This window comes from Mesoplodon bidens (assembly GCF_964165515.1).
Source record: "Mesoplodon bidens genome assembly, chromosome: Y".
NCBI lineage: Eukaryota > Metazoa > Chordata > Mammalia > Artiodactyla > Ziphiidae > Mesoplodon > Mesoplodon bidens.
In genome coordinates this window covers 16,667,650-16,695,430 of record NC_138180.1, presented here as the reverse complement: position 1 = coordinate 16,695,430, position 27,781 = coordinate 16,667,650, and the positions used below count along the sequence as shown (strand labels likewise).

The 27,781-nt window shown below is 44.9% G+C and overlaps 1 pseudogene across 1 annotated transcript; it reads left to right on the top strand.

Moving 5' to 3' along the window:
• Nucleotides 1-27,553, top strand: LOC308609658 (transcription termination factor 1-like; annotated as a pseudogene). Its single transcript has 11 exons — nt 1-171; nt 2,631-2,835; nt 7,170-7,843; nt 9,173-9,399; nt 10,513-10,698; nt 11,635-11,713; nt 14,997-15,127; nt 18,193-18,427; nt 21,158-21,247; nt 22,842-22,907; nt 27,127-27,553. The product of its transcript is annotated as a transcription termination factor 1-like (transcript).
• The last annotated feature ends 228 nt before the right edge of the window (nt 27,554-27,781 follow it).

The window sequence follows — 27,781 nt, the reverse complement described above, 5'->3', positions numbered from 1 at the left end:
ATGTCGGCCACGGTCAGGGGCCGCCGCGGGGGCAGGCAGATCTGGCTGACGGTGTGGCGCACCGGCTGCTTCTTCTTCCGTCGCGTGAGGTCGTGGCAGGAGGTCCTGGCCTCTGGCATCCTGGGGATCGTGGCGAGTCGACCAGCCGGCTGGATCGAGCGGCCTTCCCAGGTAGGGGGCTGGTGCGGAACTCGGAGGGGCCCTCCGCCAGTCCCGGGACATACCACCCGGACGCCGGGGTGGACACCAGACGCCGGGCTCCCTCCGGAGCGAGGCACGCCCACCTCGCGCCGCCCCCTCGTTGCAAGGAGCACTAAGACCTACAAAAGCCCCTCTGGCTCCTGAGAGCGCCTTCTGGGCTCTGCGCTGTGGATTCGAAAAGGAGAGAAAATCACGACCACCCCTTGAGGAAGAATGGAACCGTCCGTTTCCATGGTGACAGGAGACCAATGGCACTGGAACAGGGCTGGTCGATTTACTTTCAGGAAACTTTTTGGCGGCCACCTCAGTGGACGTGTTTTGAGTTTTCTTAAGTAGACCTGAGAAAAACCCAAGAATCACCACTGGGCTGTGTTAAAAGCGACGGAGTTCTAGAAGGCCAGCTACACTTGACTTCCAAGTCAAAGACACATACACCCCCCCACTCACCACGACCCCTCTCGCCGCCCCTTCCCACTTCTCCCAGCGACACACACACACACACACACACACACACACACACACACACACACACACACCGGGGCAGAGCGTTACGTGTTTCAGAATGAAATAGAAATCCGCATGCCAAGCCTGATGTTACTGCTAAACCACTGTGTGATCTCAAATTAGTCACCTTTTGGGTCCTCGGTATTTTCTTCTGTGAAATGTGTAGGGGGGGAAAGTCTAGAGTTGAATGAAATCAATGGTACCCAACTTTGTGCAACAGAAAAAAGGGAAGTTGAAAAATACAGATTCACTGAATCAGAATATCTGGAAATGGGATCTGAGAATCTGTATTTTAATCCTTCTTCCCCTTTGGATTTTTTTTTTTAAGTTCAAAGCTATGGAAACTTTGAAAGAAGAGTACAAGGAAAACCCATATAGACTTCACCTAGATTGACTGGTCCTTAGTATTTGCCACGTTTACTTTCTGTGTGTGTGTGTGTGAACATGCACACACACACACTGCTAAACCATTTTGAAAAGATCTGCAGACAGCATCATATCTGACCCTAAATACATGTACCTGCCAAGAACAAGGACAGTCTCACACAGAACTACAATGCTATTATGTCTATGGATTTCAATGTCACAATAATGGTGCCTGGTATGCAGTCTGTATGCAAAGTGGGAAATCTGCACTTTTTAAGAGCTTCCCGAGTGATTGGTGCAGTGTTTTGGGAACCACTAGCCTGGATGATCCCTAGTCTGCCTTCTAGTTCCAGCCTTTAGTGCCGTCATTCACCCATCATTATCATCTTCATTAAATGTGCAAATATCCACAAGGCTCTGGGTAAAGGGTTCACCACAGAGAAGTTGCACAGACAACAAACCTTCACTGCACGGCCTTGCACAGCAACAGTGGACAACAGCAGCACTGCCTTTCCAGAGCAAATCAGACAGACTTCCGACTGTCCATCCAAGGCCTGAAGAGGCCCTTGGGTGGTGACAGGTGTATGATGTACGCTTTATGGTTTCTCTAGTCTGCTTCACTTTCAGACTTTCACATAAGTGCGTGTTGTGCACTTTTTAATCAAAGCTGCTTGGCAGCTCACACAGAGGAAGTCAGGTGGTGCAGCAAGGCGCAGGATACTGCAGTAGTAGGAAGATCACAGGTTTGAATCCTAGCTGGGGCCACATAAGTTCCCCTGTGACAAGTTACATGAAGCCCTAGTTTTCTCATCCACAAAGTAAGGCTGATATTACCTAATAAAGATTTCCTAAAACAGGGGGTTGTTATAGGATTCCATGAGAAATCTCTTTGCTGGTGTGATTGTCTTCACTATGCAGTAAGACTAAAAGTTTGGGTGGCATGTATACTGGCCTCGACTTGATGGCCTGCTTAAAGCTTTACTTTTAATCATAAGCTAAGTTTCTTCAGGACTCAGTGGAAATGGGAGAATCGGAATAGATCTTCAAGGTTTCTTCTACCTCTAACCTCCACCTAAGTTCAATATGCATTAGACTCCACACCGCTGACCCCCTGCCATCCCCTGACTTCACCCCTTACCTCTGTCCCCGTCACTCACGGTGCTCCCGCTACCCTGGCCTTCTTTCAGTTCCTGCAGCAACCAAGTTCAGGGCCCCTGGATTTGCTCCCAGCCTGGAACACTCTTCCATCGATTTTTGTTCACCCTTTTCATTTAGAACTCAACGGTCACTCGTCCAAGGGCCTTCCTTACTATCTAACCTAGCTCTCACTGTCCCTAGTCGCTCCCTATCACATTACTCTGATCTATTTTCCTTAGAGGATAATCTGAAATTATCTTGGTTGATTAGTTTGTTTTCTGTCTTCCTCAGGTTAGCCCTCAGCATCTTGTTCACTCCTAGACTGCAGACGGACCTCAGCAAAAAAAACTGTTGAATAAATGGCATGCATGCACGAATAAGCAAGTCGGCGGAAGGGCTCTGTCCCACTTTCTTAGTTTTAGGATCCCGCTCTACCCTGTCCCACCCCACTCGCAACAAGCCCGGGAGCAAATTGGGCAGAAAACGACGCGAGTCACAGCCCCACAGCCAGCGAGCTGCTACGGCAGGGCGATGCCGAAGGGGGCGGGCCGGAAGTGACACACCCACTTCCGCCTTCGCCACACCAGCACTTCCGGATTGGAAGGCAGGTGGCCACGCGTTCGGAAGGTAAGTGAAAGCGCCTTATAGTTGCTCCGGCTTTTTTCCCAGTTGGCGTGTCTGAGCCGAGAGGTGTGTGGCTGCTGTCTTCACCTCCCCGGAGGCCCGCCTTTGGCCCAGGTCCCCAGGGATGAGGGTGGCGCCTGTTTTCTCCGCAGCCGCTCCAGGCCCCTCCACTCGGGAACCTCTCGTTCGTTCCTCCCTCTCAGCCCCGGAACGCCCACCTCGGGGCAGAGCAGGGTCTCCAGGGCACCCCAAAGTGGGGAGGGGATCGGGACCAGGCTTGGGCACGTCCCTGAAAGGCGGGAAGTGGTATGTTCCGAATAAGTGTGAGTAAATGTATATCCATACATATCGAATGCCGGGGAATCATTTGGGAGCCAGACGGACGAGAAGATCCCAGCCCTTAGGAGGCCGGTTCTGTCCCAACGGAGCGAAGTGCAGTAGGCAAGCAGCTGGATTGTTGAGAAACATTGTAACGAGAAGGCGGGACCCAGAAGTGATGAGAGAAAGTGAGTTTCAAACTTAGACCAGTTATAGCGCAGAAAGGTAACGGAGGAAAGGCATTCCTGGGGAAATGAGATGCTTTTGTAAAGTCCCTGATAACGAGAAGGATCACGGTGTATTCTGGGAACGGAAAGAAGACAGGATGTCTGAAACCCAGGGAGAAATGAGCGGTGGAGGGGTAGGCATGGACTAGACTAGCTCATGAAGGGCATGGTAGGTCTGTAAGGATTTGGAACTTTATTTTAAGAATAATGGAGGGACTTCCCTGGTGGTGCAATGGTTAAGAATCCACCTGCCGGTGTAGGGGACACGGGTCCGAGCCCTGGCCCGGGAAGATCCCACATGCCTCAGAACAGCTAAGCCTGTGCGCCACAACTACTGAAGCCTGCGCTCCTAGAGCCCGTGCTCTGCCACAGGAGAAGCCATGGCAATGAGAAGCCTGCACACCACAATGAAGAGTAGCCCCCGCTCGCGGCAACTAGAGAAAGCCCACAGACAGCAACGAAGCCCCAGCACAGCCAAAAATAAATAAAATAAAATAAATAAACTTACAAAGAATAATGGAGAAGCCATAAGAAGGTTTTAGTGGGACGTGACTATATATTTAAAACGTGGTGCTGAGTTCAAGAGACCAGAAGGAGAAGCATAGAAGGTATTTACAAAAAGAAAGAAAGAAACTAATGGAAGGTAAAAATACTAAAAGGAATTATCTGCTCTGTTCATTGTTATTGAGAGATCCTGAGGGAATTCCCTGGTGGTCCATTGGTTAGGACTCTGTGCTTCCACTGCAGGGGGCACGGGTTCGATCCCTGGTCAGGGAACTAAGATTCCGCCAAGCCACGTGGTGCAGCCAAAGAGAGAGAGAGAGAGAGAGAGAGAGAGATAGAGAGAGAGAGATCCTGAAAGATGGGCCAGGAAAGTATCTCTTGAATTTAGTGGCTCTAAGGTCATAGGCACTCTAACTGGAGCAGTCTCAGGGGGCGTGTCTTGGAGATGGAAGCTGCAAAGAAGTGGGTTAAGAAGGGGTTTCTGTGCATCTCTGGGTGACACCAGGTAGGAAGGCCTTAACCAAAGCTCCTGTTGCCTCCGTTGGAGGTGAGATCCTGAGGCTGGTAGTTTTGGCTTATAGGTATCAGTCCATATGTTTGTTATTCCCCATCCTTCCAGCTAGACAATTCTTATAGTTTCTTGACTACCGAGGAGAAAGTAGGTACCTTCTGGTAGAAAAGGTGCTTAAGCATTCAGACTTGAAAGACCACTGACACAGAGAGGTCTCCAGGATCTGTTGTTAAGTGAAAATAGCAAAATGCAGATCAGAATATACAGATGCTGCCTTCTCTGTGAGAAAGGAGGGAAAATAAGGGCAGATTATTTTGATGTTTGAACCATGTAAACGTATTACCTTTAGTATTACTTTTAGTCGCAGAGAAATAAAATCTTAAAAATTGAAACCCAGAAGCAATACGGAGCAAGGAGAGTTGTAAGATGTGTTTGTAAAATTATATTTTTAACCATGTCTTTTGTGAAGTACATTTCTATTCCTGTACTTAAACTCCAGGATGCACGTGCTCTGTATAAGAATTGACATTGGAGCCTTATTAAACTTCATTCCAACTTATTGCAGAACTTGGACATTTTGTTGGACACTAACAAGGCCCATTCAGCCTCTTTCTCAAAGATGCGATCTACTAGTTTGAGGTCAGTGGATACTTGATGTTCCCGCTCTGAACCACAGCTGGGCTAAATGCTACAAAAGAAAAATAGTTTGCTATGAAAGTATAGCATTTGGGGAATGGACCAAGCTCAAAGGGTCAGGAAAGGTTTCTTTCTTTTCTCTCTCTCTCTCTCTTTTTGGTAAATACTTGAAACAGTATGTTTACATCCTTCAGTTGCTTGTTTTTACGCTTGTATTTTTTAAAAATAAATTTATTGATCCATTTATGGCTGTGTGGGGTCGACGTTGCTGCCCGCAGGCTTTCTCTAGTTGCAGCGAGCGGGGGGTTACTCTTTGTTGTGGAGCATGGGCTCTAAAGCAGAGGCTCAGTAGTTGTAGTGCAAGGGCTTAGTTGCTCTGTGGCACGTGGCATCTTCCTGGACTAGGGCTCGAAACCGTGTCCCCTGCACTGGCAGGTGGATTCTTAACCACTGCGCCACCAGGGAAGTCCTTAATGCTTATTTTTCAGTGAAAGGAGTCTGTATTCTTGTTCTGCCCCTTGCTTTTTAGAAAGTGAACTATTTCAGTTCACTTTAAAAGAGTAGACAAATAAGAGTAGACAAAAATATAACAAATACCCCTGTACTCGTTACTCCAGTTAAGAAATAAAAGATTGAAGATATAAGAGTAACTGGCTCTCTACTTGTCCCTAATCCCTGAATTTACCAGTTATATTCCCCGTGCTCTATTCATAGTTTTACTACATATGTATCCATTCAGAAAAGATACATGAAACGATTTTGTGTTTTGAATGTAACATACATGGCATCATCATGTATGTATTCTCTTAACTCAATATACACGTCATCATAACATTTATATTGTCTTAACTCAGGATGCATGGTATCATAATGTTTATATTCTTTTAAAGCTTTCTGGAAGAAGCGATGCTCAAGCCAAGCTCTGAAGGATGAAAGGAGGCAGGGAGGGGTAGGAGACAGCGGAGAGCGGCCCAGAGTGAGGGAGTCGTGATTTATAAGACCTCAAGCCAGGGAAAGGATTGGAGCATGTTTGGGGAACCGAAAAAAAAAAAATAGTCCCGTGTAGCTGGAGCAACAGAGTTTGAGAGGAGAGGTAGAAGATGAGGCCATGGGGGAACAAGGGCCCGATCATGGCAGAGCACTGTTCTCAATTAACTATATTTTTTCCATATCATAAAGGCAATGGAACCAGACAAGTGAATTACAGTGAGCTTGCTACACATTTAGAATAATGGAAAACTTATAATCATGACTCCAGGCTTGCCATTTGTCCTGCAGTTTCGTTTTTGTGTGATTTTTTTTTTCCTCCTGAGGCTAATGTTTAAAATGCTCTGCAAAAAGAAACCATGTGGTTCTGTTTCCCTATAGGAGTAAAATGGAAGGAGGATCAAGCAGATTGGAAACCCACACTCCAGTTTTCGTCTAGAAAAAGATCAAGCATTCTGTACATAAGGAGAGACATGGGAGGCATCCCCATGAAAGATTCAGAGACTCCTCCCTGGCAAAGAAACCGGCTGACATAACTAAGGGTAAAAAAAAAAAGAGAAAGGATGCCCAGCATCTTGTTTCTTCTGCTTTGAAACAATCAGAAATGTGTGATGAGCCTGAAAAGACCACTTCTATACCGAAAAAGAATAAAAAGAGAGGAAAATGTGCTTTGGGAGTCTATAAGGAAACAGGTATTGTGTACATCCTGGTGGATAAAGAAAACATTGTGGGGGCTTCCCTGGTGGCGCAGTGGTTGAGCGTCCGCCTGCCAATGCCAGACACATGGGTTCGAGCCCTGGTCTGGGAGGATCCCACATGCCGCGGAGCGGCTGGCCCCGTGAGCCGCAATTGCTGAGCCTGCGCGTCTGGAGCCTGTGCTCCACAACGGGAGAGGCCGCGATAGTGAGAGGCCCGCGCACCGCGATGAGGAGTGGCCCCCACTTGCCACAACTGGAGAAAGCCCTCTCACAGAAACGAAGACCCAACCCAACACAGCCATAAATTAAAAAAAAAAAAAAAAAAAGAGCTGGTGACACGTACGTGCGCCGAGACAGCGCGAATTGGAGGAAAAAAAAAAACTTCAATAGGTTACCAGAGTAATTCAAGGTAAACTACAAATAAAGGATAATTGAGACAGAATTAAAAAAAAAAAGAAAACATTGTGAACACACCCAAGAATTTTAGAAAGCATGTCGATGTCATTTACATTGATGTAAGCAAGCGGCAAAAGTCAACAAAAGGGCCTGAAGCACATTTAGTTACTAAGTCACGTGAAAATGAGTCAGAACTGCATGATAAAGTTCGGGGGAAAAAGCATAAAAAAACATCGGAGGAAAGTCAGGTCCTGTGATGCTGTCCAGGAGAGTCTGGGTGCAAGCATCACCCTGCCCAGATCAGAATCCCAAGAGCAGGAACCCCAGCCTCCCATGGGCCAAGAAGGTGAAATCGCACAACTACCAGTGTCTGCAGATCAAAGCAAGTCTAAGACAAGAAAGAGGAAGCGTCCAAGTGACCAGGAATTCGAGGCCTTGCCTGCGCCTGAGAGCGCTGAGAACATATACTCAGAGGGATCTCAAGTGATTGGTGAGGTCGGGACTGCAGGGGGCAATCAGGAGTCCAGTGGCCTTAAGAAAAAGTCTAAGAAAAGGAAGAGAAGATCTTCTGTTGATACTGCCGTGGCACCTGCTGGTGAGTGTTCAGTGCTCAGGACGAGCTCTGAGGACACGCGCTTTGATTCAGTGGAAGGTACTGGTACCTTGATTGAAGAAAGTGTGAAACCCAGGCCACAAGAGGAGAAACCCCAGGCCTGTTCGGAAGAGGTGCAGAGGTAACGTGTGGGTGTAGAGCCTTCTGATGGTGTGCGTCTTGGGTGTGAAGTCTGCCCGTTACCTCTTTGTTCAGCACGGCCATAGGAAGTGGCAGAAATCATAAAGAGATAGACCATCGAATGTATAGGATGTCGTGCACATTTAACTGAGTAACTTGGCAGGTACTTTGCGTTCTTCATGTACAAAATAAGGCAGTTACAGTCTGTTTTCACTAAGAATTATTCCAGCCCTGAAATTCTATGTATAAGTTTAAAAAGAATTTTAAGACCCCACAATTACCTTGTCTATATGTACAGAGAGAGGAGAAAGGATCAGAGAACTTAGAATGCCACAGAACAGGAAAAAAACTTGACTTAGGGTTCTCCCTAATAAAAGAAACTTAGATATCGTTCTTTATATAATTATCATTTAAGTATACTGGCCGATGAGTAGATGCAGGAATTTTTTTGAAGCACTTTATTTCAGTTCCTGGGAGTTGGGACAGGTTTTCTCCCCTTTTCTACTCTGTGACGTTCTTACATTTGCTAGATTGTCCTGGCTTAAAATAGTTTCACATAGAAGTTAAATGGCAGAGGGCCCAACTCACATCATCCTCTGTGCCCTCTCTTTGGGGACATTTTTAGATCACTGATAATGATGCAGGAATGTTCTCGGCCTGTGGTTCTTAACTTGTATGGGGCTGTGGACCTGTGAAAGCTGTTGACCCTTTGCTCAGACAAATGCGTACAGTTTTGTTTTTGTTTTTGTTTTGTTTCAGTTTCCTGTCTGGGTGGTTAGCTGATGCCCTTGGCTGAGAACACCTTTGCACATCTGGCAGAAAGTCTGTGGGAATGAATTAGTGATAGATACATAGAAGACTATGTTTTCTTTATACTGCCAAGGGGAAAATATGTGGCCATTGTTAACTGCAAGGAAGCAATTGTAACGATGTAAACCCTGAATATTGACTTAACTAATTAGTAACCATTATTATAAAACGACTCATTGGTGGGGGGGAGGTGTCTTGAGTATCCATGGGTGTAGAAGAGGGCTGAGCTTATGAGGAAGTCAATATCTGAAACAATAGAGTTGAGAAATAGTAACATAAGCAATGCCTGGTGGAAATAGGGCTTAAGGCGACATGTTTACCTTCCAGGCAGCCTCTGAGGTGTATCCAAGTTAGTAAAGCTACATTAAAGAGTTCAGACATCACAGACGGAATCAACTCCAAGATCCCTTCCAGCTTTAATGCTGTCGTAGTCAAAGGGAGAGTCACTGTAAGGAAAGAATCTGAAAGCCATTAGGGCACGTGACCTGTCAGTGTTAATCAATCCAGTTTTTCTCCTTAGATTAGAACCCACAAATGAAGAAGAAAGCAATTTGGAGTCGGCTAAAGATCCTGAAACGAAATATTTATCTGAAGATTCGAGAGATTCAGATAATTCAGACGTGGATTTGGATTCCACTGTGAGGCAGCTCCAGGAGTTCCTCCCTGATATCAAGGAGAGGGCTGCCACTACAATTAAGTGAATATATCGGGATGACTTGGGACGCTTTAAAGAATTTAAAGCCCAGGGTAAGCTTGTGGGACTTGAATATTTGTTGAACTTTTCTATATGCGTAACTAGCCCTGACTTTCTTTTGTGAGTGGTTCATATTTATAGATTCACAAAGAGCATCCCTTAGCTACTTTCAGCTTTATCTCCTTCCAGAATCATTATCTGCACTGTAAAATTACCAAACTGAAGTGCACTAGTTTTCCTCCTCTGTGCCCAACTTCTGGTAGGGGAGGCGAGGAAAAACGGGACTAATGGATCCAGGTGATCCACAGACTAGAAGATCAAGCCCGGAAGAAGAGGGGGAGGAGGTTAAGTGGTTGAGACACTGGGAGGGGGGCACAAGTGAAATCAAATTAAAACACGCATATCAACATCATCAGCTTTGATGAGGTGTAATTTCAAGGATATTAATTTGAGGGTGAGCTGGTTGTAGTGGGCATGGCTTCAGGCAACACCCAGCTTGGTCTCCTTCTTGATTTCACTGTGTTACAAGAACCTCCCAGAAAGCTTATTGGGTTTCAGAATGAACTACAAATGTAAGGTTGTGTACTGCAAGTGATAAAAGATTTTTAAAATAAGTTTAAGATTAGGAAAATGTACTGTGTAATGCAGTCAATAATAAGGAGACTTGAGTGCTTTGAGTTATGACGAGGAATAGAACGTAAATTGCAGTGACATTGTCCCCACCTCCCCCCAACATATATTCGTAGAGAATATACATGTTCATGTTTGTGCCACCCAGTTCCCAGCACTGCCTTGGGGGGAGGAGGGGCAGAGGATAGTGAAGTGGGGGGGGGGGCGCTTCTTTTAAACTTTTATTTCAACACTGTTTGAATTTTTAATGAATATCTATTACTGTTAATTTATTTCTTAAATAACTGTGTAAAAAGGAATTGATGACACAAGAAAGGTCACATTGGAGTAGGATGGCCAGGGAAGACTTTGGGAGGACAGTGTGGCTTTGGCCGAACTCTGCAGGAGAGCCAATGTCAAGGGCACAAGCAGGGGCTGCTCCCCGATAGGTGGGGAGGAGCTGACGGGTGCTGTTGTGATTGCTAAAGACAAAACGGTGGTTCGCTTTCATTCATTGTTGACAGTTGTGTACCTTTTTCTCCTTCCCCAAATCCTAGGTGTCGCTATTAAATTTGGCAAGATTTCCGTGAAGGAAAATAAGCAGTTAGAGAAAAATGTGCGAGAATTTCTGTCTCTGACAGGAATCGAGAATGCAGACAAGCTGCTGTACACAGACAGATACCCAGAGGAGAAATCTCTAATCACCGACTTAAAAAGAAAGTACTCGTTTAGATTGCACGTTGGTAAGTTTAGAACTGTGGCCTCTTTGACCATCTGCAGCCTTCCAGCCTTGCACAGATAACCATGGTGAGTATTGAACACAATGCCTGGCCCGTCCAGTACATGCAGTGCATGTTAGCCGCTGCTACGTTAATAGTATTTTTATTGCCAGCCTATACGTTCAGGGATTTGGAATGTGTTCACGTCTCCCAAGGATAGTGCTTTTACAGATTTTCTAACAAATTAGATGATCAGCTTCCAGCTTTCCTACTTGGTAACAATTACGGTTTTGGTTTCTCTTCTTGACCTCTATTGTGTATTTTTTGCATACACTGCACAAAGTACTCTGGTATACACCAGAGTCTCAGACGTTTTTTTAAGTAGAGCCATTTTTGCGCTTTGAGCTGGAACCCTCCTCTTGGAGGTATCCTGGGGAAGTTAGAAGGTCACGAAGCAATGTAGGTTTGGACTGGAAAAAAAATCTCTCTTGAATTTAAAGAGGATAATTTCTTAGGTGAAATGCACAAAGGAAAACAGAACAGTGAGCCCCTGCTGGGGGATCCTTTCATCTTTAGAGTGGCAAAGCAGGAAGAAGCTTATTCAATTGCAAAGTTTTTTTGTTTATCTTATGGGGAGCTGCTGGAGTGTGTCCTCCACCTCCAGATTACGGTAAAAGCTCTTTGCCTAATAAGGGTCTTTTCCGTGAATTTAGCAGAACAGAAGCTAGAGCCCCTACATACTAAGCATCTAGTTTCCAGAGATGGCCACGGAAACTGGGGATTTTGTATATCTGCTCCCCAAGACGGCTTTCTGCAGGACATAGGAAACCGCACCCTCCACCTGGGGTCTAGGATAGCGTGTGCTGTAAAAAGGGGCCCTTCTGGGTTTCTTTTATAATTGCGACTGTGTTTCATGCCACGCTCCGGTTGTCCCTCTGACCACCTCTCTTCCGACTTTAGGTAAGGGCATTGCCTGGCCCTGGAAACTCATATACTGTCGAGCAAAGAAGATGTTTGATGTCAACAATTACAAAGGCAGGTAAGAAAAAACTTGAGCAGAGCATTTCTCTAGTCTTTGCTGATACTGTAAATCAAAACGTACACAACAAAATCGTGAAGAGTTTGGTGTGTGAAACCAGATGTGCCGTCAGGTGTATGTCTCCAAAGTCCCTTTCAGTTTCCACCTCTTGAATAAATCTTCTGTCATCTTCCCCTTTCTAAATCCCTGGCTTTTACTTTATGCTGTCAATTGTAGCATTCTCCACGCGCTGCCTCTTAGCGTCACCTGTGCAGTTTTCTCGGCAGTCTCCTAAGTTGTAAGCTCCTTGCGAACCCAGACGTTCCTTCTCAGTGTGATGTGTGCCCTTCAGCACTGAGCCCAGTGCTTTGGGTTTTCAGTAAATATTTGAAGGTGGGGGTGAGCATTTGTGTGAGGTCATTTAAGTGTGATTCGGTAACATCAATGCAGAGCTTCATGTGGCGGTAGCCTTTCTGTCCTCCCTTTTTTCCTAAATAAAATACCCAATTATGTTCTGTTTCCAACATTCCAAATAAATCAAATGTAGACTGAGCGTCAGTGGTGGGTAAGCACTCTGCTTAAGGACAAAGGGATGAGGGAGAAAGCATCAGCTCCTACCCTTGAGGGCCCAGACAGCCACCTAGGGCTCAACTACTGATCTCACTTCCAGGAGGCAGATGGAGTGAATCTGTCACGGCCAGTTGGGTCCTACTGAGCGCCGTGATCTTGAATCAGGACATAGGTACTATCAGAACGTAACATTGATATGACCTCGGCTTCTTTTTAAAAATTTTTACCAAAAGAAATAAACCGGAAGTAGAGGAAAGGCGCCTCCACACAGACTGAAACCTGCCCTCTCTTTTTCCCAAGCCCCCGCCATGTACTTTAAGGAAATTCACTAAGGGTGACATTTTAAGTGGGACCAAAATGATGCTTTTGGTAAATGAGTGAGGTAACCTGTTTTTCTACCTGTTACATCACTGTGGGAAATGGCATTTTTCAAATAATGAAGGTCTGTCATTCTGATAATAAAGTTCATTCACTGGTACCATATTACTTGTGTTGTGCTGACCATTTACCCTTAAAGTATGTTTCCAACTTAAGGAACTCTTAAGTGAAAAAACCATAGAAAGTCAAAAATCAAAGAATTGTAAGGCTCCAAGGGGCCATGGAGGTCAGTACACCTGTTTCCTCATTTTCGTACACTCTGTTTTTCTCTCATGTCCTCTTTTTTGTTGCTTCAAGGGTACTTTTAAGTCTTGTTTTAAATCTCAGGAAGACCCTGCTTGCCTTATAAAGGAAACTGCTAAAAAGCTTGATTCTTAATGGTGAAGGATTTCGCATCTCTGTTCACCATGCTCTGCATTTTAGATCCATTTCTGAGAATGCTAGGATCTTACTGTCCCCCGGTAGTTGTGGATCATCCTCATTAGAAATGGTTAGTATTTTATTAGGGCTGCTTTTGTGTTGCATTAGTAATAACATAAACTACCACTTCTGACCCCTCTTCCTTCCCACCAAAAAGGAATTATAAAATGTCATAATGATGGCTTTTTTCCCCTTAAACATTTAAGATGTTTAATCTCAAAATCTGCATATATTATAGTGCACTTTAGTTCTTTTCTTTTAATGTATTTGCTTTTATGTGGGATTGCTGCCTCTTAACTTCCTTAAACTGTGACCGATTTGTGCTAAGGCATCTGTCACATCTTTTATTTTTGTCTGTGTTCGGTCTTTGTTGTTGCGCACGGGCTTTTTCTGGTGGTGGCGAGCAGGGCCTACTCTTCGTTGCAGTTTGTGGGCTTGTCATGGCGGTGGCTTCTCTTGTTGTGGAGCATGGGCTCTAGGCGCACGGGCTTCAGTAGTTGTGGCTCTCAGGCTCAGTAGTTGTGGCGCACAGGCTTAGTTGCTCCACAGCATGTGGGATTTTCCCAGACCAGGGATCGAACCCATGTCCCCTGCATTTGCAGGCAGGTTCTTAACCACCGCGCCACCAGGGAAGTCCCTGTCTCATCTTTATTGAGCATCTGTTGTCTGTCAAGCATTACCGGGTTCCAAAGTGTAGAAAACTGACAGGGTCCCCACCCTCCGAGGACTTCCCCTCCAGAGCTGTGCTGTCCATCCATGTGACCACCAGCCTCATGTGGCCATGGAGCACTTGAACTATGGTTAGTCCAAGCTGAGATGCGCTGAAGAGTGAAGTATACAATGGACTTAGAAGGCTTGGTGTGGAGAAGAGAGTGTAAAGTATCTCATTCATACTTTTAGGTTCGGATTACATGTTGAAATGGCTGCATTTTTAGTATATTGAGTTAAACAAGATATGTTATTAATTCATTAAAACTAAATAAAATTAGGGACTTCCTTGGTTGTCCAGTGGTTAAGACTCCGTGCTTCCACTGCAGGGGGTGTGGGTTTGATCCTTGGTTGGGGAACTAAGATCCCACATGCCGCATGCTGCCGCTAAATAAAACCCCCAAACACATGGAAGGCAGAGTGGAATGGTGGAAAGTGGTCCTTGGTGATTTGACTGAGCTCCTGGATTAAGCTCACCCTAGGGCCCACTTGTATCTGGACTTTTCAATTGCCTGAGCCAATAAATTATCTTTAAAAAAATTAATAAAATTAATTTTCACCTGACCACTAGAAAATTCTAAATGACATCTGTGGCTCATATTTCCATTGGCCAGTGGTGGCCTAGACGACGGGTCAGATAAACCAGGGAAGCCACGAGCGTACAGTTGCCAGTGGTGATGGGGGCAGTGAGAGAGCAGCAGAGTGTCCTGTGGGAGAGGACAGCAGGACACCTCCAACCAGGTGGTCAGGGAAGCCCTCTCTGAAGATGCACCATTTAAGCTGCTTCTGAAGAGCTTGCAGGAGCTTTCCAGCGGTGGAGGGAGGCCATTCCCAACACAGGTCCAGAGGCTTCGAGGTGAGAAAGGCCGATAAGGCCAATAGGGTTGAACTTAGGGAGCACCGAGCTTTGCAGGCACAGTCAGAAGTTTGGGTTTTATTGTGTGAAGCCTTTATGGATTTGGCTGGGGAATAGCATGATCAGATTATTTGTCCTGGCCTCTGTGTAAGTGAGCCAGGGACTGCGGTGACTGACTTACAGGATGCTCATGGTTGTGATGCCGAGACAGGAAGTATCTGGGCTCAGGACCTTGGTAGGACTGCGCTGAGCAGGTTTCCTGACAGCCCGCCCTATACAGCTTCTCCCAGCGTCGCAGCGTGCTGCAGTGAGAATAGTGGTTTTAAGCTTGTGGTTAACGCTTAGCTGTGATCTGTTTTCCCTTCCTCTAAGGTATAGCAAAGGAGATACCGAGAAGCTAAAGATATACCAGTCCCTCCATGGAAACGACTGGAGAAAGATTGGCGAGATGATGTCTGGAAGTAGCCTCTCTGTGGCCCTGAAGTTCTCCCAGATCAGCAGTTGTAAGTCGTGGTCTCTAGAGCCCACTTTGGTGAACAAATCAGCCCACAGTGGCCCAGGGCCCAGGCATCACTGCAGGCCTGTCTTCTGAGAGAGTCATCACTCTTTCAGCCATTCTCTTACTGATTCATTTATTTCTTCATGCATATTGATGCAGCCTTTATTCACCAGACTGATTTCTGCCACACGTTATGTCAGTAGCTTTCAGTGTGACTCCAACTGCCAGGTAAACTGAAACCCACTCAGCCGGTGGGCAGGAGAACCTGGGCCACCAAGGTCCTTTCCCCCAGGTGACCAGGGAAACCATCAAAGGGAGGGCCTGTTAGTCAGGGACGTTTCCCAAAGCCAGTGTCAGTCGTCTCTTGTCTGTTCTCTTCTTTCATAAAAAGCTTCCTTGGTTATATTCTTCACCTTAAAAAGTCCCCAGTTGCTTTCAGAAGACAGTCCTTAGTGGGTGTTAGCTTCAGCCCAGAGGCTCACATGCTCCGGCCCTGCAGGCAGAGCCGTGCAGCGGGTCCCAGCAAGGCGTCTGCATGTCCGCACGTGGTAAACTCTGAGGTGGTGGAGACCACGCCTTTTGTGCCACCAACTCTGGCCACCGGTGCCACGCGAAGACTCAGCACAGCCAATTCTGCCAGTTTCCAAGAAGTAAAGCAAACATCTGGATTTGCACGTGTGTGTGAAATCAAGATCTTTTTTTTCTTGGGACTCTCTTTTTTAAAATAAATTTATTTATTTATTTATTTATTTATTTATTTATTTATGGCTGTGTTGGGTCTTCGTTGCTGTGAGCGGGCTTTCTCTAGTTGCGGTGAGCAGGGGCTACTCTTTGTTGCAGTGTGCGGGCTTCTCAGTGTGGTGGCTTCTCTTGCTGTGGAGCATGGGCTCTAGGCGCGCTGGCTTCAGTAGTTGTGGCGCACAGACTCTAGAGCGCAAGCTCAGTAGATGTGGCACATGGGCTCAGTAGTTGTGGCTCGTGGGCTCTAGAGCGCAGGCTCAGTAGTTGTGGTGCATGGGCTTAGTTGCTCCATGGCATGTGGGATCTTCCCAGACCAGGGATTGAGCCCGTGTCCCCTGCGTTGGCAGGCGGATTCTTAACCACTGCCCTACCAGGGAAAACCCTCTTGGGATTCTCTTGATTTTTAAATATTCATCCAAATTGTTATTGGGGAAATAGTAACAATAACATTCTGTAGGCCAGATCGAAGATATCTGTAGCCTTCCAGCTTGCGGCCTCTTCCTTAACATGACTGTGAGCATGTAGACAAGAAGAGCGAATCATAGAAGCTTTTGATGCCCTGCACCAAGGACTGGCTTTAGGAATTTACAGGTGCTGGGACTTCCCTGGTGGTGCAGTGGTTAAGAATCCACTTTTCCACTTCAGAGGGCATGAGTTTGATCCCTGGTCAGGGAACTAGGATCCCACATGCTGCAGAGCAACTAAGCCCACACTCTGCATCTAGAGAGAAACCTGTGTGCCACAACGAAGGTCCTACGTGCTGCAGCTAAGGCCGAACACAGCCAAATAATGTTTTTTAATTAAAAAAAATAGCTTAATGAGTGCAATATGTAAAAAAAAGAAAGAAAAAAAGAAATTCACAGGTGCCTTCATCAAGTACTGTGGTGACACCATTGTAGCTGTTAATTTCACTCCAGAAACTCTTGGGGAGAGTTATTTATATAACATGAAAGTCGTTTGGTTATTCTCTTTCCACTAAATGTTTGGGAACCTCACAATTTCTTGCAGTAGGTATTACTCTTAGAAACAGGAAGAACAGCTTTCTCGAAGATAAAAAAAAGATTGCATTAAGAAAGGATTTTTTTTCTTTGCAGTTGGTTGTGTATGTGTGTGTGTGTGTGTATGTGTGTGTGAGTGTGATTGGTCCTTAAAAGGAAACTCTGGCCACTTTCGTAGTTTCATTTTGATTTGCATGTAACTGATAGTTTTTTTGGTTTTGTTTTGTTTTGTTTGGCTGCGTTGGGGCTTCATTGCTGCGCGCGAGCTTGTTCTAGTTGTGGCGAGCGGGAGTTACTCTTTGTTGTGGCGTACGGACTTCTCATTGCCGTGGCTTCTCTTGTTGCAGAGCACGGGCTCTAGGTGCGCAGGCTTCAGTAGTTGTGGCATAAGGGCTCAGTAGTTCTGACACGCGGACTCTAGAGCACAGACTTAATAGTTGCGGCGCGTGGGCTTAGTTGCTCCCCGGCATGTGGGAACCTCCTGGACCAGGGCTCGAACCTGTGTCCCCTGAACTGGCAGGCGGATTCTTAACCACTGCACCACCAGGGAAGTGCATAACTGATAGTTTTATGTTTGTGTAATTGAGATGTTGCCCATTGTCTTCTGAAAAGTGTCTGATTTACCTTTTTGTTTATAAAGGCTTTATTTTGGGCCTTCCCTGGTGGTCCAGTGGTAAAGAATCCTCCTTCAGATGCAGGGGACGCTGGTCGGGGAACTAAGATCCCACATACCGCGGGGCAGCTAAGCCCGTGTTCCACAGCTGCTGAGCCCACGCACCCTGTAGCCCATATGCCACAAACTACAGGGGCCATGCACCACAACTAGAGGGAGAAAATTCACACGCCACAACTAGAGAGAAGTCCGTGCACCATAACAAAGAGCCTGCGCTGCAACAAAAGATCCCACGTGCTTCAACAAAGATCTCATGTGCTGCAACTAAGACCCAACACAGCCAAAAAAATAAAGAAAATAAATAAATTAAGGGAAAAAAAAGACTATTTTTCTAGAGCAGTTTTGGGTTCACAGGTAAAGTGAGAGGAAGGTACAAAGACTTCCTACTTATCTCCTGCCCTACACATGCACGGCACACCCCCATTCTCAACACCCCCCAGCAGAGTGGTCCATTTGTTACAATCCGTGAAGCTACCTTGACACATCTTAACCCCCCAGAGTCCACAGTCCACATTAGGGTTCACTCTTGGTGTTGTAGCTTCTGTGGGTTTGGAGAGATGTCAAATGACAGATACCCCTCATCATCATTTTGTTGTTAATATTGTGTTTGAAAGCAAATAGATGAGCAACTTCAAGACCATCCTTTTATGTCAACAGAAAGAAATCATGGTGCTTGGAGCAAGACGGACACCCAGAAACTAATCAAGGCTGTTGAAGAAGTGATTCTAAAGGAAATGTCTCCCCAGGAGCTAAACGAGATGGATTCTAAACTCCAAGAGAATCCTGAAGGTCGCCTGTCAGTTGTTTGGGAAAAACTGTACAAAGGCATATCCTGGGTAGAAGTGGAGGCAAAAGTGGAAACCAGGAATTGGATGCAGTGTCAAAGTAAGTGGTAAGTTTGAGGCTTCTTACATAAATTTCAACAAGAAGCATTCCCTGCCCCTCTCTCAGCAACTTCCGGAGAGGGGTGGACTGCTGAGGTTACTAAGAATATCTGTAACGACCACGTGGAAAGCCTCACAGTAGGTCAAGAATGATCCTCTCTAATCCGCTGCTCCAAGCACTTCAATATCGAAAGCTGATTTAAGTTAGCATTTAACCACCCCTGATTCATTGTGTGGCTTCTTCATAAAGAACTTGGACCTTTTTATTCTATTTATTTATTTATTTAATTGAAGTAGAGTTGATTTACAATGTTGTGTTAGTTTCTGGTGTACTAAGTGATTCAGTTGTGCATATATATTATTTTTTTTGATTCTTTTCCAATGTAACTTATTACAAGATAGTGAATACAGTTTCCTGTGCTGTACAGTAGGACCTTGTTGTTTATCTATTTTATATATAGTAGTTTGTATCTGCTAATCTGCAATTTCAAATTTATTCCTGCCCCCTTTCCCCTTTGGTAACCATAAGTTTGTTTTCTGTATCTGTGAGTCTGTTTCTGTTTTGTAAACAGAACTTGAATCTTTTTAATATTGAATATTGACTTCTGATTTCTTCACTCTGTCCCTTTCTTCATAAAACAAGATTGTTACCTATTTATAGCATGAAAGAAATACAAAATTAACGTCTGGATATTTAGGAGGGAAATCACAAGTGTAGTGATCAGTAATACCTCCACCTTTTTACTTGTGCTTTCTAATTCAGCAGTTCCTCTGTCTTCATCCAAAGCAGGGCAGTCATACTCTTTCATCCTAGAACATCTTTAGGTACATCCATCATGAAGAAGTAGTTTCGGTCCAGATGCTGCTGCATGTTCTTTGCCCAACGTAGCTTTTCCCAGCCCTGGAGGGATTCCGAGCTAACTTTCAGCTGCAACATGACAGCTTGAAGCAGTGGTTCTACAGCCCACGACCCAGGTCTCCTGTATAAACGGGGCTCCATCATCCTGCATAAAGGGGGCTCCGTCATCTTGACCATTAAAGAAGAATGAAATCCAGAGTGGGCATGTTGTACGTTAAAAGCAAACTGCTAGATTATACTGAGTATTGTTTATATACCTTACAGTTCTGCTGTAGAATATTTATCTTACTAGAAGACTACCCTCAGGAAATAAGGACAGATAATGTTTTGGGGGGGAAGTGTGTAATATGGAGGAACCAGAGCCCTTTCTACCCCTATATCTTAGGCTTAAAAAAAGGAGTGGGGACTTCTCTGGTGGTGCAGTGGTTGAGAGTTTGCCTGCCGATGCAGGGGACATGGGTTCGTGCCCTGGTCCAGGAAGATCCCACATGCCGCGGAGCGGCTAGGCCTGTGAGCCATGGCTGCTGAGCCTGTGCATCCAGAACCTGTGCTCTGCAACGGGAGAGGCCACAACAGTGAGAGGCCTGCGTACCGGAAAAAAAAAAAAAAAAAAAAAAAGGAGTGGGGGCTTCCCTGGTGGTGCAGTGGTTAAGAATCCGCCTGCCAATGGAGGGGACACGGGTTCGATCCCTGGCCTGGTAAGATCCCACATGCCGTGGAGCAACTAAGCCCGTGTGCCACAACTACTGAGCCTGCACTCTAGAGCCTGTGAGCCATAACTACTGAGCCTGTGTGCCACAACTACTGAAGCCCACCTGCCTAGAGCCCGTGCTCTGCGACAAGAGAGGCCACTGCAATGAGAAGCCCATGCACCGCAATGAAGAGTAGCCCCTGCTCGCCACAACTAAAGAAAGCCCACGTTCAGCAATGAAGACCCAACACAGCCAAAATTAATTAATTAATTAATTAATTACTTTTAAAAAAGGAGTGGGTTATAAAGCCTCGGTTGGAAGATGATATGTCAGTGTCTTAAAAAGGAAATGATGAAGGGGAGCCGTGCTTCAGAATCAGCATAATTAAATAACATGCAAGGGTTCTTTTTTAATTTGAAGAAAAAAGTAGGAAACTTGAATGCTGAGCATAGGTTTACTTCATGAAACATTGAAATGGCATCAGCGGGTACATTTCAAACCAGTGAACATGGGCGGCTATTAGTAAAAACTCTCAGTTTCTCTGTGTGTGCCTCATGTACCTCCCTGCTCAAGAAAGTAAATGTCACAGCTCATGATCTGTCCATCAGATTGTGACAGATTTCACTCTTCAAGAGAAGCACTTTTTAAATATTTTTAATTGGGCTGCTTCTCTCATTAGGAACTTCAGGGAACCCTTTCCCTCAGCCTTGAACTTGGGGCCTTAGAGGAATCATGGAGTCATTGATCACTTTAGTAAATCTGTGTAGTTTGGTGTTTCAGCAGCTATAATGGTAATAAGAGCAATATCTCTCTGTTTGATAAACAAGCAAAAATAAATTGAGTCTACACAGCATCCTTTAGCACCTGCAAGCAGGCTTATTCTTTTTTTTTCCTCCCTTTTATTATACTGTTTATTATGGAAATTGTGTAACACACACCAACTTAGAACTCCTTGTATCCATCACTCATTTTCAATAACCATCAACTTTCTATCTCTTTATTTACCCTCTCCCACTTTAAAAAACTTTTAAAAAGGTATATTCTTGATGGTGGTAAATCTTAGCTGTGATGAGTTGCAAAAGTTATAAAGTGGTTCTGAATAAGGACAATTTAAATGAGGAAAACAAAGGACATTTTAATGGAAACTTTACCCCGAAAATAAACTGTTTTTCTTTCTTTCAATGTAGGACGGAAATTCTAACCAAGAAGAGGACAAATGGTCGGGACGTATACCGGGGACTTAATGCCCTACAGGCCAAGATCAACCTCATTGAAAGGTACAGAAATAGAAAGTGACGATATTTTACCCGTTTTCCTCTCTAGCCAAAGAGTAATTGTTAAACAGCAGAATCTGCAGTAAGATTACCACGGTTCATATTCCTGTTCCAGCACTTTCTACGTGCATGACCTTGGATGTGTTTCCTGCCTTTCTAGTTCTTGGTTTGTTCATCTTAAATGAGGATGATAATAACAGTACCTGCCTCTTAGTGTTATTGGCCGAAGAAATGAAATAATGCATGCAAAACGTAGCATGCACTCAATAAACATAGCTCTTTGAGTCTTTAAGGCTTTCACATAGACATTGCTTACTTCTGTCCATTGGAAAATGGAGGTAAATACTTCAGGCCGAGCCCTACTGCTCTCTAGCATGCATTAGTTGGCGTCACTGCTGCTTGGTCTTTACTTTTGTCTTTGAGTTCCTGGTCCGTGCAGAGTCCTCCCTCCCCTGATCGACAGGGAGACACAGAACTGTTTTACAAAGACTGCGAGTCTAGTGGACCTGGCCTCATGTCCAATGAGGAACAGCAAAGAGCAGAAGAAACCTTTGGATTCTGGCCGCCCTGTCCAGCTTCATTATTCTTGCGCTCTGTCAGGAAGCCTGCTTCTCCTTCATTGGTGGGCTTCCTCGTTCTCCACGCTGGCCTGGCTGGGGTTTTTCTCCTCTACCAGAGACAGCAGAGACTAGCAGAGCCAAGGAGGGCATCTCACGTCAGGCTGGCCTGGGTTCCAATGTGGGTACCACCTATGAGTCATGAAACCTTGAGCCAATGACCCGAGCTCTCAACCCTGATTCCTGGCCTGTGGAAAGGACATAATCCCCTAGCTTCATCAGGTGGTGTTGAGGGTAAATGGATTAGTGGGTATCAAGGTCTTAACCCAGTGTTTGTCACTTAGTAAGTGCTGAGTACACATGTATACTACTCTTGTGTGTCTACATTGAATGGTGAAGTTGTGTTTTTGTTTGTTTGGTTGGTTGGTTTTTAATATTGTATTTATTTATTTGGTTGTGCCGTGTCTTAGTTGCAGCAGGCAGGTTCATTAGTTGTGGCATGCAGACTCTTAGTTGTGGCATACATGTGGGATCTAGTTCCCTGACCAGGGATCGAACCCGTGCGCCCTGCATTGGGAGTGTGGAGTCTTAACCACTGTGCCACCAGGGAAGTCCCTGTGTTTTTTTTTTTTTTTAATTGAAGTATAGTTGATTTACAATGTTGTGTTTAACCTTTGCTATACAGCAAAGTGACTCAGTTATACATATATATATTCTTTTTCATATTTCATTCTTTTCTATTATGGTTTATCACAGCATATTTAATATAGTTCCTTGTGAAGTTGTGTTTTTTACTAGGCTTGGTGGGAGATGCAAAGGGCTCAGGAGGAGGAAGGGTGATTTTTTGGTCTGTAGCTCAGCCCAAGACCTTGGGCTGACCTTGGGTTAGCATGCCAGTGACACTGGGCCTGTGTAACAGGGGAGCTGGAGCAGGGGTGAACACGCTGAGGCCTTCCAGCTCTTAATATTCTGTGAGCCCATGAAGATGTGGATCCTGTTGATTTTTGGCTTGAAAACTTAATTTTTATTTTTTCTCATAGGTTGAATGAAATAAATGTGGAAGATGTTAATGAAATAGACTGGGAAGATCTTGCTAGCACCATAGGGTAAGGCCATTTGTTTAATATTAATCTAATGAAAAAATCAGAGAGGAGTTCTAATAAATGCCTCTCAGATTTGAAGAACAGGACTGAAATTCCTGCTGCTTATGGAACTCATCTATAAATTGTATTTGTGTATATATGTATTGGGAACACCCTGTCTACGTACCAGACCAGGTAAATCAGACCAGTCCTCCCTCCGCTCCAACCACCACCTCCACCCCAAGACACCTGAGAAGAGTGAATGAAATGTGTGCAGAGTCTCTTAAAAGCTTCATGGAGCACACCAGCTATGACTGGGATGAAGAACCCATGGTCCCTTTGCCCATAATTAGCCTTTTACCATTTGCCACATTGACTTTATCATCCCTCCCTTTCCCGCTCCCTTCTACAAGGGAATAGAATTCTTTCCCTTAACCGTTTCAGTGTTAGTGGTGGACGCCATGTCCTCAGCAAGGCTGTTATTCTGCATCAGCACAGTGATCGTACTGAGGGCACCTGACACTGATGCACTACTATTGTCTAAAACACAGCCCCCATGCAAATTTCACCCAGTGTCCCAGTCCTGTCCTTTATAACACTTTCCCCCTGATTTAAGATCCAGTCCAGGATCTGTCTCCTTAGAGTCTTCTAAACAGCAGAGTTGTTCTGCCTTTTCTTTTCTTTTTTTTAATTATTGGAGTATAGTTGATTTACAATGTTTCAGGTGTACAGCAAAATGATTTCTGTTATAGATTTTTTAAAATATATTTATTATCTTATTTATTTAATTTTGGCTGTGATGGGTCTTCATTGCTGCGCGTGGGCTTTCTCTAGTTGGGGCGAGCAGGGGCTACTCTTCATTGCGGCTCGTGGGCTTTTCATTACGGTGGCTTCTCTTGTTGAGGAGCACGGGTTCTAGGCGCGTGGGCTCAGTAGTTGTGGCTCGTGGGCTCTAGAGCACAGGCTCAGTAGTTGTGGTGCACAGGCTTAGTTGCTCTGCGGCATGTGGGATCTTCCTGGACCAGGGCTCGAACCCATGTCCCCTGCAGTGGCAGGCAGATTCTTAGCCACTGCACCACCAGGGAAGTCCCTCCGTTATAGGTTATTACAAGATATTGAATATAGTCCCCTGTGCTATACACTAGGTCCTTGTTGTTTATCTATTCTATATACAGTAGTGTGTATCTGTTAATGTCTTTGTCTTCTACGATGTTGAAATTGTGGGAAAATACAGGCTAGTCATTGTGGAGAACTTGCCTCAGCTGGGGAGTTTGTCAGACGCTTCTTCACTGTTAGATTCGGGTTTTGTATTTTACACGGGAATCAGTCACGGGGGAGGCTGTGTTTGTGTCACCATGTCACATCCCATCATGAGGCATGTGGTTCTGATTTTGATCCCCTGGCTCTGGCGGCCTCTGCCACACTGCCCCACTGTAGAAAAGTAAGTTTTTCTCTTGGTGAAAAGAAACGGCCACGGGGAGATATTTTGAGACCACATCAAGCTCCTGTTCCTCTTCGGATTTGCCTCAGTGGTTTCGGTGTGCTGTTCCTTTGCATTTCTCCTCTGAGGAGTGAGATTTCATCGGTTGTCACTGTCTGTCTTCATTGCTATGGTCCTTGCATTTTCAATCAGTTCCTGCCACTGGAGGAGAGGCCATCACTCTGAAGACCTGAGTTCACTGCTGGCCAAGCAACAGAGAGCTGGCTGGCAAAGCACAGTCCCTCTAAGCAATGCAAACTGTTGAGCATCACAGGGCTCAGGGGTTGGTGGGCTTTGGGAGGTGGGGATGTTGAGGGACTGTCTGGCCTTTAGTTCGGGAAGGGTGCTGAGGGGAACAGGGCTGCCACAACCTGGCTGCCTTTCAGAAACGTGGCTGCTGGCGTGAGGTTGTCACTGATCCATTAGGAAGGGTGTAAACTGGTTCTGCTGGTTAGTTATTTACACCTTGGGATTATGGACAAAGAACAATCAGTCCTTTTTTTTTAACTTGGAGAATTGGAATCTTTTCGTGGCAGGCCCTGTTGGGAGTCACAGACACATGCCCATGGTTCCAAACCCTTTCCTCTTCTAGCTCGTCTCAGGGGTGGGGCACCAGCTCTTGGGTGTGGGTCCCTGAGAGGGGAGGGTGTTAGGGGCTTTGAAGGAAGGCTGTCCTGCTGTGTACCCCACCAACTCCCATCCTAAGAAGTATTCATGTCGACAGCTCCCTCCCTTTGTAATATCAAACCCCTTTTGAAAAATCTGACTTTTCCAATAAATGTTTGTGTATCTTGTGACATTGCCTCAGATCACATTTCTTAAATTAAAATGGGTTTTTAATGATTTTAAGTAGAATTATATACTTAAATATTGATTGTTCTGGTTAAGGTTTAGAAATCTCAAAGCTGTAAAACAGACATCATGGCATCCAGTCAAATACCATTGGAAATAGTACATCCTCAAAGTTTTAATAACGAATTAAAACAGTGAAAATAATTAAATTAGAAGTTCGATCTCTTCAGGTTCGTTAAGCCTCCCTTGTGAATTGTTTAGGCAGGATTTTAAAGAAAGCATCTCCACGTAATGAGATGTAACACCTACTTCGTTTGAAAATGTCCAGGTCAGTTATTGTTACTTCTTGAAGCCTGAGCTTTGATCTGCAGAACAACCTGTGTGTGGGGCGCTGTGGGAAGAGGGAAGGCATAGATGCCCTAGATCTTGGGCTTTGCAGTCAGGTGGACCGGGCGTCAAGTCCTGGGACTCTGCTCCTAATTTAGCCAGCCTTGGGCAGGTCATTCCCTCACTTGCCTCTGCGTCACGGTTTCCTCATCTGCGCAGCATTGTAACAGCACCGTGATGAGGACGACAGCAAGGAGACAGTGCGTGTCATGCCATGCACACGCGGCGGGCAGCTGCTGCCATGAAGAGGCAGAGAGAGCCCAGCCATCTTGTACTTCCACATACCTAGCAGATCCAGTTATTCCCACTAATCATATAACAACTAGATTAATTAATTACTGAAACAAATATGCCACGCTTTTGTGGCTTAGGAAATGAGTGCCCAGGAAGTGAAGTTAGTGATTTTCACTTTAAAAAAATATTTAAGATGTGGTTGTTTCCGTCCTACTTATTGTAAATGAAAAGTGGATTTGACTCACCAGAATATCGTAAGCATCCACTTTATTTAGCTTTGTAAAGTAAAAAATCCAGACCCCTGCTTTTGCATTGTGACAAATATATAGTTAGCCTGAAGGTAGTGGTTAAGAGTGTAGGATTTGTGAAATGTTGCCATTGGCAGCAACACGGATGGACCTAGAGATGATCATACTAAGTGAAATAAGCCACACAGAGAAAGACAAATAGCATAGGATATCAATTATATGTGGAATCTTTAAAAAACTGATACAAATGAACTTACTTACAAAACACAAATAGACTCACAGACATAGAGAACAGACTTATGGTTACCAAAGGGTTAGCGGGCGGGAGGTAGGGGGATAACTTAGGAGGCTTGGATTAACATATACACACTACAGTATGTAAAATACATAAACAATAAGGACCTACTGTATAGCACAGGGAACTATACTCAATATCTTGTAATAATCTATAATGGAAAAAAATCTGAAAAAATTATATATATATATATATATATATATATATATATATGTACAACTGAATCTTTCTGCTGTACCCTTGAAACTAACACATTATAAATTAACTATACTTCCATTAAAAAACACTGATATCAAAAAAAATGAAAGAAAAAAGTAGAATTTGGAGTGGACCCAATTGAAGTCCCAGCCCTTCCCCCCTATTCACTGTAAGATCTTGGGCATCTTCTCTTGGGTTCCCCATCTCCAAAACGAGGGATAAGCATAGGAGGCCCCACACAGAGTGGTCGTGAGCGTTATTTGTTGCTCTGCGGAGAGCCCTCAGGGTGGGGCTGAAGACAATGTTAGCATCAGCCCCTGTGAGCTAGTGTTACACCTTGTCTTCTCAACTGGTAGTTTAGATTATTCTAGTTTAGACAGAATCCGTGTTGTTGTACTTCTGTTTTTCTTCCTTTTGTGTGTGTGTGTTTAACCAGATGAACAATAGCTTTTCATACGTGTCTTATTTTTCTCACATGTGTAGACATGAGGATTAAGAAAGCTGCTTAGGTCTGTAGACCACCCCTCAATCAATGCACTTAGTACACAGGACTGAAATGATTAATTTTTAAACTGCCACTAACTTTTTGACACCTTTTCCTTTCTAAAGGGGTGTTCCTCCATCTTATGTCCAAAGTAAATTTTATAAGCTGAAAGCTTCCTGTGTTCCGTTTTGGCAGAAGAAGACTTTTCCAGGTCAGTATTTTCGATATCTGAATAGTTAAAAACGCAGCATATGGGGACACACGCTGGTAGTGTGACCTTGGGTAGTGACTTTTGGGAACCTCAGATTCTTCAAATGGAAAATGGTAAAAATTGGCAAATTATAACCCCTACCTGACAGGACTTTCAAAAGTACTAAATGAGATAATGAGCTTGAGAAGTGTGGTCACCAGGCCGCCGGGCGTTTAGCAAGCACTGGGTGAGGAGCTGCGAGTGCTTCTGGATTGCACAGCACACATGCTCACACCACATGCCTGCACACCCACTGATCCACAAAAAACTGGAGGTACAGTTTCTTCTCTGCAGCCATTTGTAGGTGGTTTACATATGTAATTCCCAAACCTGGACTATCGGAGTCAGTTGGGGAACTTGGGAAAAAAGATACATACCTGGGTCTCATCCCAGACCCAGTCGATCCTAGTCTCTAGTCTGGGTCCAGAGGCTAGATTTTTCTCTAACAAGCTCAGAGATGAGTCGCCAGTGGCCTGCCCAGCATCATTGTTTGGGAACCACTGGTTCGGGTAACACTGCACCCTGCAGTG